Below are 11,531 nucleotides of genomic sequence, written 5' to 3' on the forward strand. Positions count from 1 at the left end.
GGAGTAGGCTACCAGTCAAATATTTAGGCCCAGAATCCCGTTAATGAAGGGCAGAACCAAAAGGCATGAGATAGTGTGCCCTCTGACGCCTGACACCTGTCACACAGTGGCGAGACAGAAGGGAAGATCGGGTGCAGTTTATGCTTGGAGTAGTGAAGACGATGAGTGACCTTGAATTTAATCAGCTGGTGTCTGCTATTAATTGAGCAGAGTTGTACCAGAGACAGACTTCTTTCCCATATATCATCAGATAAATCAATACCAAGTTCCCCCTGCCATGCTTCCTTAATGTGTTTCGCTCTTAAGTATTATCTCACCAGTGTCCACACTCGACACCATTTAATTTGCAAATAGGCAAATCTATGGAGTTTCACATAATGGCAGTGGTGGTCAAATCTTGCTTAACGCAGCTTTAAATCTAAATCCTGTGCACATCAGAAGCTGAATGAATGTTTTTAATACACTGTCCATCTCTGTTTCATCCACAGCCATGTCTCTCACCTTTGACTTTGAAGATTTCTATGAACCCGAGAACACCAGCCTGATCCCCTACATCGTCAACCCAAAGACTTTATCATGCGAGACAGAGCTGCTGGGTCCTACCACAGCTCTGGTTGTGTGTCTCATACACATTAGCATCTTTCTTTTGGCAGTACCAGGAAATGTGTTGGTGGGCTGGGTGCTCGCCGCCAATCGCAAAGCCAGGAGTCCATCAGATGTGTACTTGTTGCACCTGACAGTAGCAGACGGTCTGCTAGCCCTCGCCCTCCCATTTTGGGCTGTGGATGCGGTCCGAGGCTGGATCTTTGGAGACTTTCTGTGCAAGTTCATCAACCTCACCATCGAAGCAAATTTCTACACCAGCATCCTCTTCTTGGCCTGCATTAGCATTGATCGCTATCTCGCAATTGTTCGCGCTGCCGTGACTCGCAAGAATCGCCAACAGCTTTGCAGCCGGATTGTCTGTGCATCAGTATGGATCGTGGGTTGGGCCCTGGCGCTACCGGCCCTTTTTAACGACGCTTTCAAAGCGGAGGGCTCAAATAGGACGGTCTGCTCTGAACGCTACGACATCGGCAGTGCCACCTTGTGGAGACGTGTGACTCGAGGGCTGCGACACATTCTGGGGTTCTTGCTCCCGCTGGTCGTCATGCTAACATGCTATGGGATCACCATCACAAGGCTGCTGCGCACTCGTGGCTTCCAGAAGCACCGGGCCATGCGGGTCATCGTGGCCATAGTGATTGCGTTCCTGCTCTGCTGGACGCCGTACCATCTGACACTGATCATAGACACGCTGATGAGGGCCGATGCAGTGCCTTTCAGCTGTCTCGGGAGGAATCGAGTGGACAGGGCCCTGCACGTAACCCACAGCCTGGCGCTGTTCCACAGCTGCATCAACCCCGTTCTCTACGCCTTTGTTGGAGCCAAGTTCAGGAAGAACCTGTGGCTGCTCTTTGAGAAGACGTTCAGACACGAGAGGAAGTCGGTGTCCAGAGCCAGCATGTCCAGGTCTACGTCTCAGACCTCCGATGGCAAGGGGACTCTCTTCTGAAAGCGTGGTGGACACGGGGTTCCTCTGCCTTTCCGAAGCCCTGCCACTCTGAACGTTAACTTCCATTATTCGGACTGGCGGTCGTTCACCTTAGAAGCCGCAATGCCGACCTTAGGTTTAGGCGTGGGGGTGGGAGAGGTTAGGTTTTGGGTTAGGGTCTGGGGGAGGTTAGGTTTAGGCATGGGGGGAGGTTAGGTTTGGCGTGGGGGCTGGGAGAGGTTAGTGAAAAACGGGGAATATAGACCCCCTTTCTGAGTGCCGATATTTCGGAGTCGCAGAACGTCGGAGTGGCAGCACGTCGGAGTGGCAGCATGTAACCGGTGGACACCTGTGTTCAACCCAAAGACTTTTCTGATGTTTCAATGTTAGTTTTCAACTCATGAAACAACCCAGTTGCCAGAATAAAATATTGGCAGTTTACATTTTACATTTCTGAAAACCATGAGACATTCAACCAAGGTTTGAGAACCAAAAATATGTTGCATATCAATGTACTGACATTTTCCAATGTCATTTTCAAAATGTAGGTTAAAGGAAGCTTTGCAGATTTTCAATCCACTTTGTATCGTTACAACTCACTTTGTATGTTACAATGTCGGTAATATAGGTATGCAGATAGGCAGCGTTTACCTTCTCTTCATGTTTTCCTGTGTCGAGAGCTCTGCAGTTTATTCCAAGCACTTCCGTCTCTGAGACGGAAGTGAACAGATATTCTGCTCGAGGGCGGATGCTCCAACTACAGATTGTTTATTTTGATTTAATCACATCTAGTGTCCTCTAGAGTCTAGAGCGAGAGTGGCGTCAGTGGAGGACCAAAATGCGAGACTCATTAGCCAATGGGTCTTGCGCTACTTTTACATGCTAAAATAAAGCTGATAAATAATGTACAATTTGATTCAAGAAAAACAAAACTTTTCAGAGTAGGCCTACAACACAAACTGTCCATTTTGCTGCAACTCGACAGTGCTGCTTAATCCAGGACCTTACTTCCTGGAACTATTGAGAGTAAAAAACTGGTCCATTGGAGTGAATGGAGATGTCGCAACTCTTCTTACATGGCTCTGATCACATCGAGAGCCTTAACGGGCATTACCAGCTGGCGGGGGCGAAGTTTCTGCAAGCAGACGAATGGGGGTTTCTCGGTGCAGAAAACATATAGAGAACTGAAACACTGTCCATCTGCTTATATTACAGAGATTATAATGATACAAAGCGGGTTGAAAATCGGCAAAGCTTTCCTTTAATTTGAAAATGCGAGTTTCCAGTTAATAAAAAAAAATACAACAAATAAAACAAATAAAAACAACTTGCTAATGGTTAGGAAACTAAAACAATGTGGTTAAGGTTAGGGTTATGGTTTGTGTTAGGGCTAAATAACAAAAATGTGAAATGTGACTGTTCAAGTTCAAGTCAGTCCGGTTGTAGGTAGGCACACGTGTGAAATTCTCGTGTCGAGAGGCTCCATTGTTGTTTTTAAATGGTAAAGAGCAATAGTGCAAGGGTGCAAAGGTGAACATATTAAGTAGAAAACAGGACAGATAAGTTACAAAAAAAAAGAAAAAGTAAACTGACGGTTGAAATGTAGACTTTGGAAATGCTGGGACACGAACAAGCGTTTACGCCACCCATCCACCCCAACCACAACGCCCTTACTCGCCACTGTGCCATTTCAATAACAGACTCTATGACGTGTACAGTATGTTGATATACATATGTAGAAATGTGGATATGCAACATATTTTGCTTCACAAATGTTTTGACATACGATGTATCCGTACTTTGCAAAATAAATATTCAGGTGCATGAAATCCAACTGAAGAAGTGAAACAGTTTCACAACCATGGCACAACCAGTACAGAACCAGACTAAAGAAGTAATATTTGGGAATAAAACGTGTATCTTGGCCTATAATGTAGGTCAGTGGTACACAACCTTGTCCCACTCAGGAGCCACATTGACCAAAAAAAATCTTTGCAAGAGCCACAATCCAAAAAAGTGTCTTTACTCCCGTAAGGCACTTAAAAGAGCCACAACTACCCTTTATTTATTTTAAGTAACACTTAAAAGAGCCACAACTACCCTTTATTTTTTATTTTATTTTAAGTAACACTTAAAAGAGCCACAACTACCCTTTATTTTATTTTTTATTTTAAGTAACACTTAAAAGAGCCACAACTACCCTTTATTTTTATTTTTATTTTAAGTAACACTTAAAAGAGCCACAACTACCCTTTATTTTTTTTATTTTTTTTTCAGTAACACTTAAGAGCCACAACTACCCATAAGCCACATGTGGCTCTAGACTCCTGGGTTGAGTATCACTGATGTAGGTGATGAATCCTAATTGAATATGGGCCAGAAATTGATGCATGAGGACTATAGGAGAAGAAGCCCAAGAAGGGAGGCATGTGAAAGCTAAACTAAAATTAATGCGTCAACCATGTTAATTTGAACTGTGACAGTGTGTGTATATTGCCCTGTGTGTGTATATTGCCCTGTTTGTCACTATTTCTGCAAAACAGTTTGGAACAAATTTGTTTTGTGTAAAAGCGCTCTATAAATAAAGTTGACCTGACTAATGGGGAAGTGGTGTGTGTGGGTGCATGTCAAAAGCGTTAAATATGCAACACCATGCTAACAGTGAGGAAATAGGCCTATGCAACACCATGCTAAAGTAACAGTGAGGAAATAGGCCTATGCAACATCATGCTAACAGTGAGAAGATATATAGTAGCTATTAGCCTAAGTCAATTACATTTGACCCAGAGTGCATGCTTGCCAGCCCTTATCCCCAATTAATTAATCGATTAATTAATTTTGATATTGTCTGTGCAGGTTTTCTGAGACTGTGTGACAGCATTTCAGGTTCCAGTTCCAAGTCCATTTATTTACTCAGCCCTTTAGCGCAATTAAGCCTGTCTCATAGGCCTTTACAGAGAATGAGCCTAACTAGATACAACTGATCGACAATCAATCAGTTTGTCAGCTTACCAAAAGATGTTTGGGATACAAACTCAATGAGTGAAAAAGGACACACACACACACACACACACACACGCACACGCACACGCACACGCACACGCACACACGCACGCACACACGCACGCACGCACACACTTTGATTTGGAAGGAACATTGCTGCCATCTAGTGGACTTTTGCCTTCCGGTGATGTCAGCCCCTATTTATAAAACTGTATCAGGCTTTGTTAAATATAGCCAAACTTACATGGTGATACATAATGTTGGCCCTGATGCCAGCTGACAAGAAATACAATTATGTCACATGGTGGATAGATAGATACATTTTATTTCTGTGTCATGCACCATATTCATGGTGCCCAACCCATCTGGGCTTACAAGACACAAATCATTCAAGTTCAACAATACAAACAAATCAACAAACAAGCTACAAAAAGCTCAAAAATAACAAGACAGAGTTGTATATTCAGATGAACAACTTCTCCATTCTGAGTTTCCAAGCACTCCCAATAAACCTGGCCAAACTGAAGACTTCATTTCTGAATAGCCATTCCAACTTAGCATCATCTCCTGACCAAAATAGTTCAGGTTTCTTATTTTGCATTAACTGAAATAGAGACAATCTTGGTTCCTCATATAGCGTACAATGAAACAAAAAGTGAAATTCATCTTCCACAACACCTAATTGGATGTTTTTATCCATGGGATCAACAGTTCTTCATTCTTCTAGTCTAGTGAGTCATTCTTGCATTTCCCCACAACGTGGCCATGAAAGCTCAGTGAATTGTTTTCACAATAAAAGTCCAGAGATTGCTGTGCTTCAAAATGATTAAAATTTCAAGTTCTAATGAGTTAATTAAAAATAAAAGGATTCACAATTATGCACTGTGCGGTTCATGTAGGTCCTTGCCAGGTAAGTATTCCCTGGTTAAAATGACGTAAAATAATTACCCACAACTCATCATTTAAGACTAAATAGAAATGAGTAATTAGAAATATTATTATAAATAATGAGAATTTGTGACAAACAACCAATCTGAAGATATTCGCCCAAAATTTAAGTTTACAGCTTGAATATAGATTAAATATGGTGTTAATATTTACATTTTATCAAATGAACAAAACCTTTAAACAACTGCCACCATTGCAGTAGGATGGACACGCAGGGGTGCCCAATACGTCGACGGTAGTGTGGTAGATCGCATGGCATTAAGGGGAAAAAAGATTTTTTTTTAATATATATTTTTTTTTAAATAATAAAATAAAATATAATGGAAGTACATGCAGTTGTTTATTTTAATTATGGATCATAATACAATGCAATTGTATTGTAAAGTGAGAAAAAATAAATCATGTATTGGGGGAAAAAGTGATGCATCGATTTAAGATGCATCGATGTGTGTGCGTTTGCGATGTTGAAACTGGACTGGTAGATCTCGGGAGGCTGGCTACTTGAAAAGTAGATCTTGGGTCAAAAAAGTTTGGGCACCCCTGGTAGACCATAGGGCTAGACACAGTAAATGAGAAATATTCTTGTGTACCTTAATTGACGCCCTTTAATGAAGGAAAATAGTTTGCAGAGAATTAAGAAAATCCCTATGTGAAATGTGCTTGTCCCCATATCTCCTAATAATAAATGGCTTATCTCCTGTCATTGTATAAATCAAATGAAAGAGTAATAAAATGTCAGCTTCCTTTTTATGTTGTGAAATCGACCCTTGACGCTTCATAATTGAAAAACATGAGATTGCTGCTTTCTCTGCATGTTGACGCAGACAGGTGCAGGGACATTGTGCAAAACAGGAAATTGTGCCAACTCTTCCTATGCATCACTCTTAAAGGGATGTTCTTAAATATTGGTTCATTTTGGTGACTGCTCTTCATGCCAAGTACTTGTCATCCACCTAAGCCACAACAAAAAGGTCAGTACTTAAAGGTTTCATTCTTCAGAATCTAAACATTTAAAAATGCTGTGTAGCCTACAAAGAAAGTAAATAAAGGGAGAGTAGATTACACTATACTGATTGAATGATTGTGTATAAAGCAAGACTACACAACTAGACAACATAAGTTAAGTGTTTGAATTTTTGGAAAGTTTGAAGTACTTCATTACCCAGAAATAGTGCAATGTGACAGTCAGTAAACTTGCTCGCTGCTGGTTAGGCTAGCTTAGTTTGTGTTTCGCTCTTAAGTATTATCTCACCAGTGACCACACTCGACACAATTTAATTTGCAAATAGGAAAATCTATGGAGTTTCACATAATGGCAGTGGTGGTCAAATCTTGCTTATCGCAGCTTTAAATATAAATCCTGTGCACATCAGAAGCTGAATGAATGTTCCGTTTCATCCACAGCCATGTCCATCACCTATGACTATGAACCCGAGAACGACACCAGCCTGATCCCCTACATCATCAACCCAAAGACTTTATCATGCGAGACCGAGCTGCTGGGTCCTACCACAGCTCTGGTTGTGTGTCTCATACACATTAGCATCTTTCTTTTGGCAGTACCAGGAAATGTGTTGGTGGGCTGGGTGCTCGCCGCCAATCGCAAAGCCAGGAGTCCATCAGATGTGTACTTGTTGCACCTGACAGTAGCAGACGGTCTGCTAGCCCTCGCCCTCCCATTTTGGGCTGTGGATGCGATCCGAGGCTGGATCTTTGGAGACTTTCTGTGCAAGTTCATCAACCTCACCATCGAAGCAAATTTCTACACCAGCATCCTTTTCTTGGCATGCATTAGCATTGATCGCTATCTCGCAATTGTTCGCGCTGCCGTGACTCGCAATAATCGCCAACAGCTTTGCAGCCGGATTGTCTGTGCATCAGTATGGATCGTGGGTTGGGCCCTGGCGCTACCGGCACTTTTTAACGACGCTTTCAAAGCGGAGGGCTCAAATAGGACGGTCTGCTCTGAACGCTACGACATCGGCAGTGCCACCTTGTGGAGACGTGTGACTCGAGGGCTGCGACACATTCTGGGGTTCTTGCTCCCGCTGGTCGTCATGCTAACATGCTATGGGATCACCATCACGAGGCTGCTGCGCACTCGTGGCTTCCAGAAGCACCGGGCCATGCGGGTCATCGTGGCCATAGTGATTGCGTTCCTGCTCTGCTGGACGCCGTACCATCTGACACTGATCATAGACACGCTGATGAGGGCCGATGCAGTGCATTTCAGCTGTCTCGGGAGGAATCGAGTGGACAGGGCCCTGCACGTAACCCACAGCCTGGCGCTGTTCCACAGCTGCATCAACCCCGTTCTCTACGCCTTTGTTGGAGCCAAGTTCAGGAAGAACCTGTGGCTGCTCTTTGAGAAGACGTTCAGACACGAGAGGAAGTCGGTGTCCAGAGCCAGCATGTCTACGTCTCAGACCTCCGACGGCAAGGGGGTTCTCTTCTGAAAGCGTGGCGGCCTGTGTTCAACCCAAAGACTTTTCTGATGTTTCAATGTTAGTTTTAAACTCATGAAACAACCCAGTTGCCAGAATAAAATATTGGCAGTTTACATTTCTGAAAACCATGAGACATTCAATCAAGGTTTGAGAACCAAAAATATTTTGCATATCAATGTACTGACATTTTCCAATGTAATTTTCAAAATGTTGGTTAAAAGGTTACCCCGCTAGCCGGGCGCTTCGGGGTAAGTTAAAAGGAAGCTTTGGGGATTTTCAACTCACTTTGTATCGTTACAATGTCGGTAATATATGCAGATACGCAGCGTTTACCTTCTCTTCATGTTTTCCTGTGTGGAGCAGGGTGTGGAGAGCTCTGCAGTTTATTCCAAGCACTTCCGTCTCGGAAGTGAACAGATATTCTGCTCGAGGGCGGATGCTCCAACTACAGATTGTTTATTTGTATTTAATCACATCTATAGTGTCCCCTAGAGAGAGAGTGGCATCAGCGGAGCACCAAAATGTGAGACTCATTGCTACTTTTGCATGCTAAAATAAAGCTGATAATGTACAATTTGATTAAAGAAACAAAACTTTTCAGAGTACAACACAAACTGTCCATTTTACTGCAACTCGACAGTGCTGCTTGATCCAGGACCTTACTTCTTGGAACTATTGAGTAAAAAACTGGTCCATTGGAGACAGTGAATGGAGATGTCGCAACTCTTCGTACATGGCTCTGATCACATCGAGAGCCTTAATGACACCCTCGGGTTGAGTATCATTGATGTAGGTGATGAAACAGTTTGGGACAAAATTGTTTTGGGTAAAAGCGCTCTATAAATAAAGTTGACCTGACTGATGGGGAAGTGGTGTGTGGGTGCATGTCAAAAGTGGAAAATATGCAACACCATGCTAACAGTGAGGAAATAGGCCTATGCAACACCATGCTAACAGTGAGGAAATAGGCCTATGCAACACCATGCTAACAGTGAGAAGATATAGTAAGTAGCTATTAGCCCAAGTCAATTACATTTTACCCAGAGTGCATGCTTGCCAGCCCTTATCCCTGATTAATGAACCGATTAATAAATTTTGATATTGTCTGTGCAGGTTTTCTGAGACTGTGTGACAGCATTTCAGGTTCCAGTTCCAAGTCCATTTATTTACTCAGGCCTTTAGTGCAATTAAGCCTGTCTCATATGCCTTTACAGAGAATGAGCCTAACTAGATACAACTGATCAACAATCAATTATAGAACATAATGATGTATAAGACAAACACAAGGAAGCAGTTATTAAAGCATCATATAATTAAATAGATTTCACCTATACAGGGAAATCTTTCTAGTTGTTTTGGGGTATTTCAAGATGCAGCCCGTGCGACACAGTTTGTCAGATTACCAAAAGTTGTTTGGGATACAAACTCAATGAGTAAAAAAGGTGACAGATACCACGGCAGGCACAAAATCACTCAAAATGTTCCTAAGTGCCCTATTTTGGAATAAGAAATGTGACTAGTTTGCATCCCTGCCTTTGGAGATAAGCCTCCTGGCCATTTGGTCAGCTTATATCCTGTTTTTAATGACCCCCCCGCCACACACACACACAAGCACAAAAGATCACCTGTCTGCATTATGGGCCTTTGATTTGGAAGGAACATTGCTGCCATCTAGTGGACTTTTACCTTCTCGTGATGTCAGCCCTTATTTGTAAAACTGTATCAGGCTTTGTTAAATATATAGCCAAAGGCGTTGGAAGCACGGTGCGGTGGGCGCTGCAGCACCCCCTGGTGGCAAGAGATGTAAAAAAAAAAATTTTTTTTTTTTTTACAGTGCACCTGAACGCAACATGCAAAATACCCGCTGAATAAGTGTCCAAATGTTCATGTAATTCTGGCCAATACTCCACTTCTGTTATAACATTTCAGTCTGGAAGATATAATCTTTATGACTACCTTAAAAGGCTAAATGAATAGCTTAGAAAATGAATAGCACCGGGGGCCCATGGTACTATTAATCCGGCCCTGGATATATCGGAGGAATAGCAGGTAGGCTATCACTGTCCCTGAGTCCTGAGGGTAAATTGAGTAATGCTGCAGAGAAGAGAAGACACTGAATAATGACATCACAACAGTATAATCCTAATGTTAATTTAAAATTTAATATTCCTCTAAATATGGCTAAAAGTCCAAAAATGGTGGGAGAGAGAATGAGGATTCCAACACAGCAGTGGGAGCAAGTGGTGACATGGAGGTGAGTGAGAAAAGGTGACTGAATAATGACACAACAGTCTAATCTTAATATTAATATTCCTCTAATCTGGCGACAAAGTGGCCAAATTTTTTGGCGCCCTGTGGGCGCCGTCAGCCGTCCCCCCCAATGTTGAATCGGTGGCAGCACCCCCTACCTAAAAGTACTTCCAACGCCCCTGTATATAGCCAAACTTACATGGCGATACATAATGTTGGACCTGATGCCAGCTGACAAGAAATACAATTATCAATTATTATGTCGCATGGTGGATGTTTTTATCCATGGGATCAACAGTTCTTCATTCTTCTAGTCTAGTGAGTCATTCTTGCGTTTCCCCACAACTTGGCCATGAAAGCTCAGTGAATTGTTTTCACAATAAAGGTCCAGAGATTTCTATGCTTCAAAATGATTAAAATTCCAAGTTCTAATGAGTTAATTAAAAATAAAAGGATTCACAATTATGCACTGTGCGGTTCATGTAGCTCCTTGCCAGGTAAGTATTCCCCGGTTAAAATGACGTAAAAATAATTACCCACAACTCATCATTTAAGACTAAATAGAAATGAGTCATTAGAAATATTATTATAATGAGAATTTGTGACAAACATCCAATCTGAAGATATTCACCCAAAAGTTAAGTTTACATCTTGAATATAGATTAAATATGGTGTTAATATTTACATTTTATCAAATGAACAAAACCTTTAAAGTCCCTGGAAACCAAAATCCACAAAAACGTTCTAACTATGTTATTTAGGGTCTTATGTTAGTAATTTTGTGCCTCCGAAATTATTATACATTACTTTCAACCCAAAGCCTTAAAATCGCCACTTTTCTACAAGATTCTACAAAGTACTTCCTCATTGAAGACAGCAGTGCGCGAGGTGCTAAAACGCAGGAGCTTATGACGTCATAAGCTCTATATAACCTTTGTACACGCGCGCAATCCGCACCCACACTCCTTTTGTCCGTTCTTTGCCCCCAGTGACAGCGCTCCCTCGCTGTCCGTCTCCCTCCCACTCTGTGTGCCGTTGTGCTTCTCTCTCTCTCTCTCTCTCTCTCTCTCTCTCGGGACTAGTGAGAGAGCGAGAGACACACGGTGACGCAGGTTACTCTCTCTTTCTCACACACACACACACACACACACACTCGCGAGTGCTGTGTAACTTGATCTCTTTCTCCGTTTCCCTCCCCCCCCTCTGTCGCGCTCTCTCTCGGAAAACCTGCTGCAGATGGGACACGCCCACACAGTCCGCGGGAGAAATACACTCTAAAAAATAATGATTTTCTCATGAGTTTTGCCAGACTGTCAAACCTAAATTTATATACTTTGCGACGTTCATCA

At 42.4% G+C, this 11,531-nt stretch overlaps 2 pseudogenes across 2 annotated transcripts; both read left to right on the forward strand.

Annotated features, from left to right (window-relative positions):
- Positions 1 to 490: 490 nt before the first annotated feature.
- On the forward strand, positions 491 to 1,639 carry LOC310773189 (C-X-C chemokine receptor type 2 pseudogene; annotated as a pseudogene). Its single transcript has one exon. The product of its transcript is annotated as a C-X-C chemokine receptor type 2 pseudogene (transcript).
- Positions 1,640 to 6,424: 4,785 nt separating this feature from the next.
- On the forward strand, positions 6,425 to 8,757 carry LOC310773648 (C-X-C chemokine receptor type 1 pseudogene; annotated as a pseudogene). The gene is made up of 2 exons (XR_014554029.1): positions 6,425 to 6,456; positions 6,890 to 8,757. The product of XR_014554029.1 is annotated as a C-X-C chemokine receptor type 1 pseudogene (transcript).
- The last annotated feature ends 2,774 nt before the right edge of the window (positions 8,758 to 11,531 follow it).

The sequence above is a fragment of the Poromitra crassiceps genome (assembly GCF_964638095.1).
Source record: "Poromitra crassiceps genome assembly, chromosome: 3".
NCBI classification, from domain to species: domain Eukaryota; kingdom Metazoa; phylum Chordata; class Actinopteri; order Beryciformes; family Melamphaidae; genus Poromitra; species Poromitra crassiceps.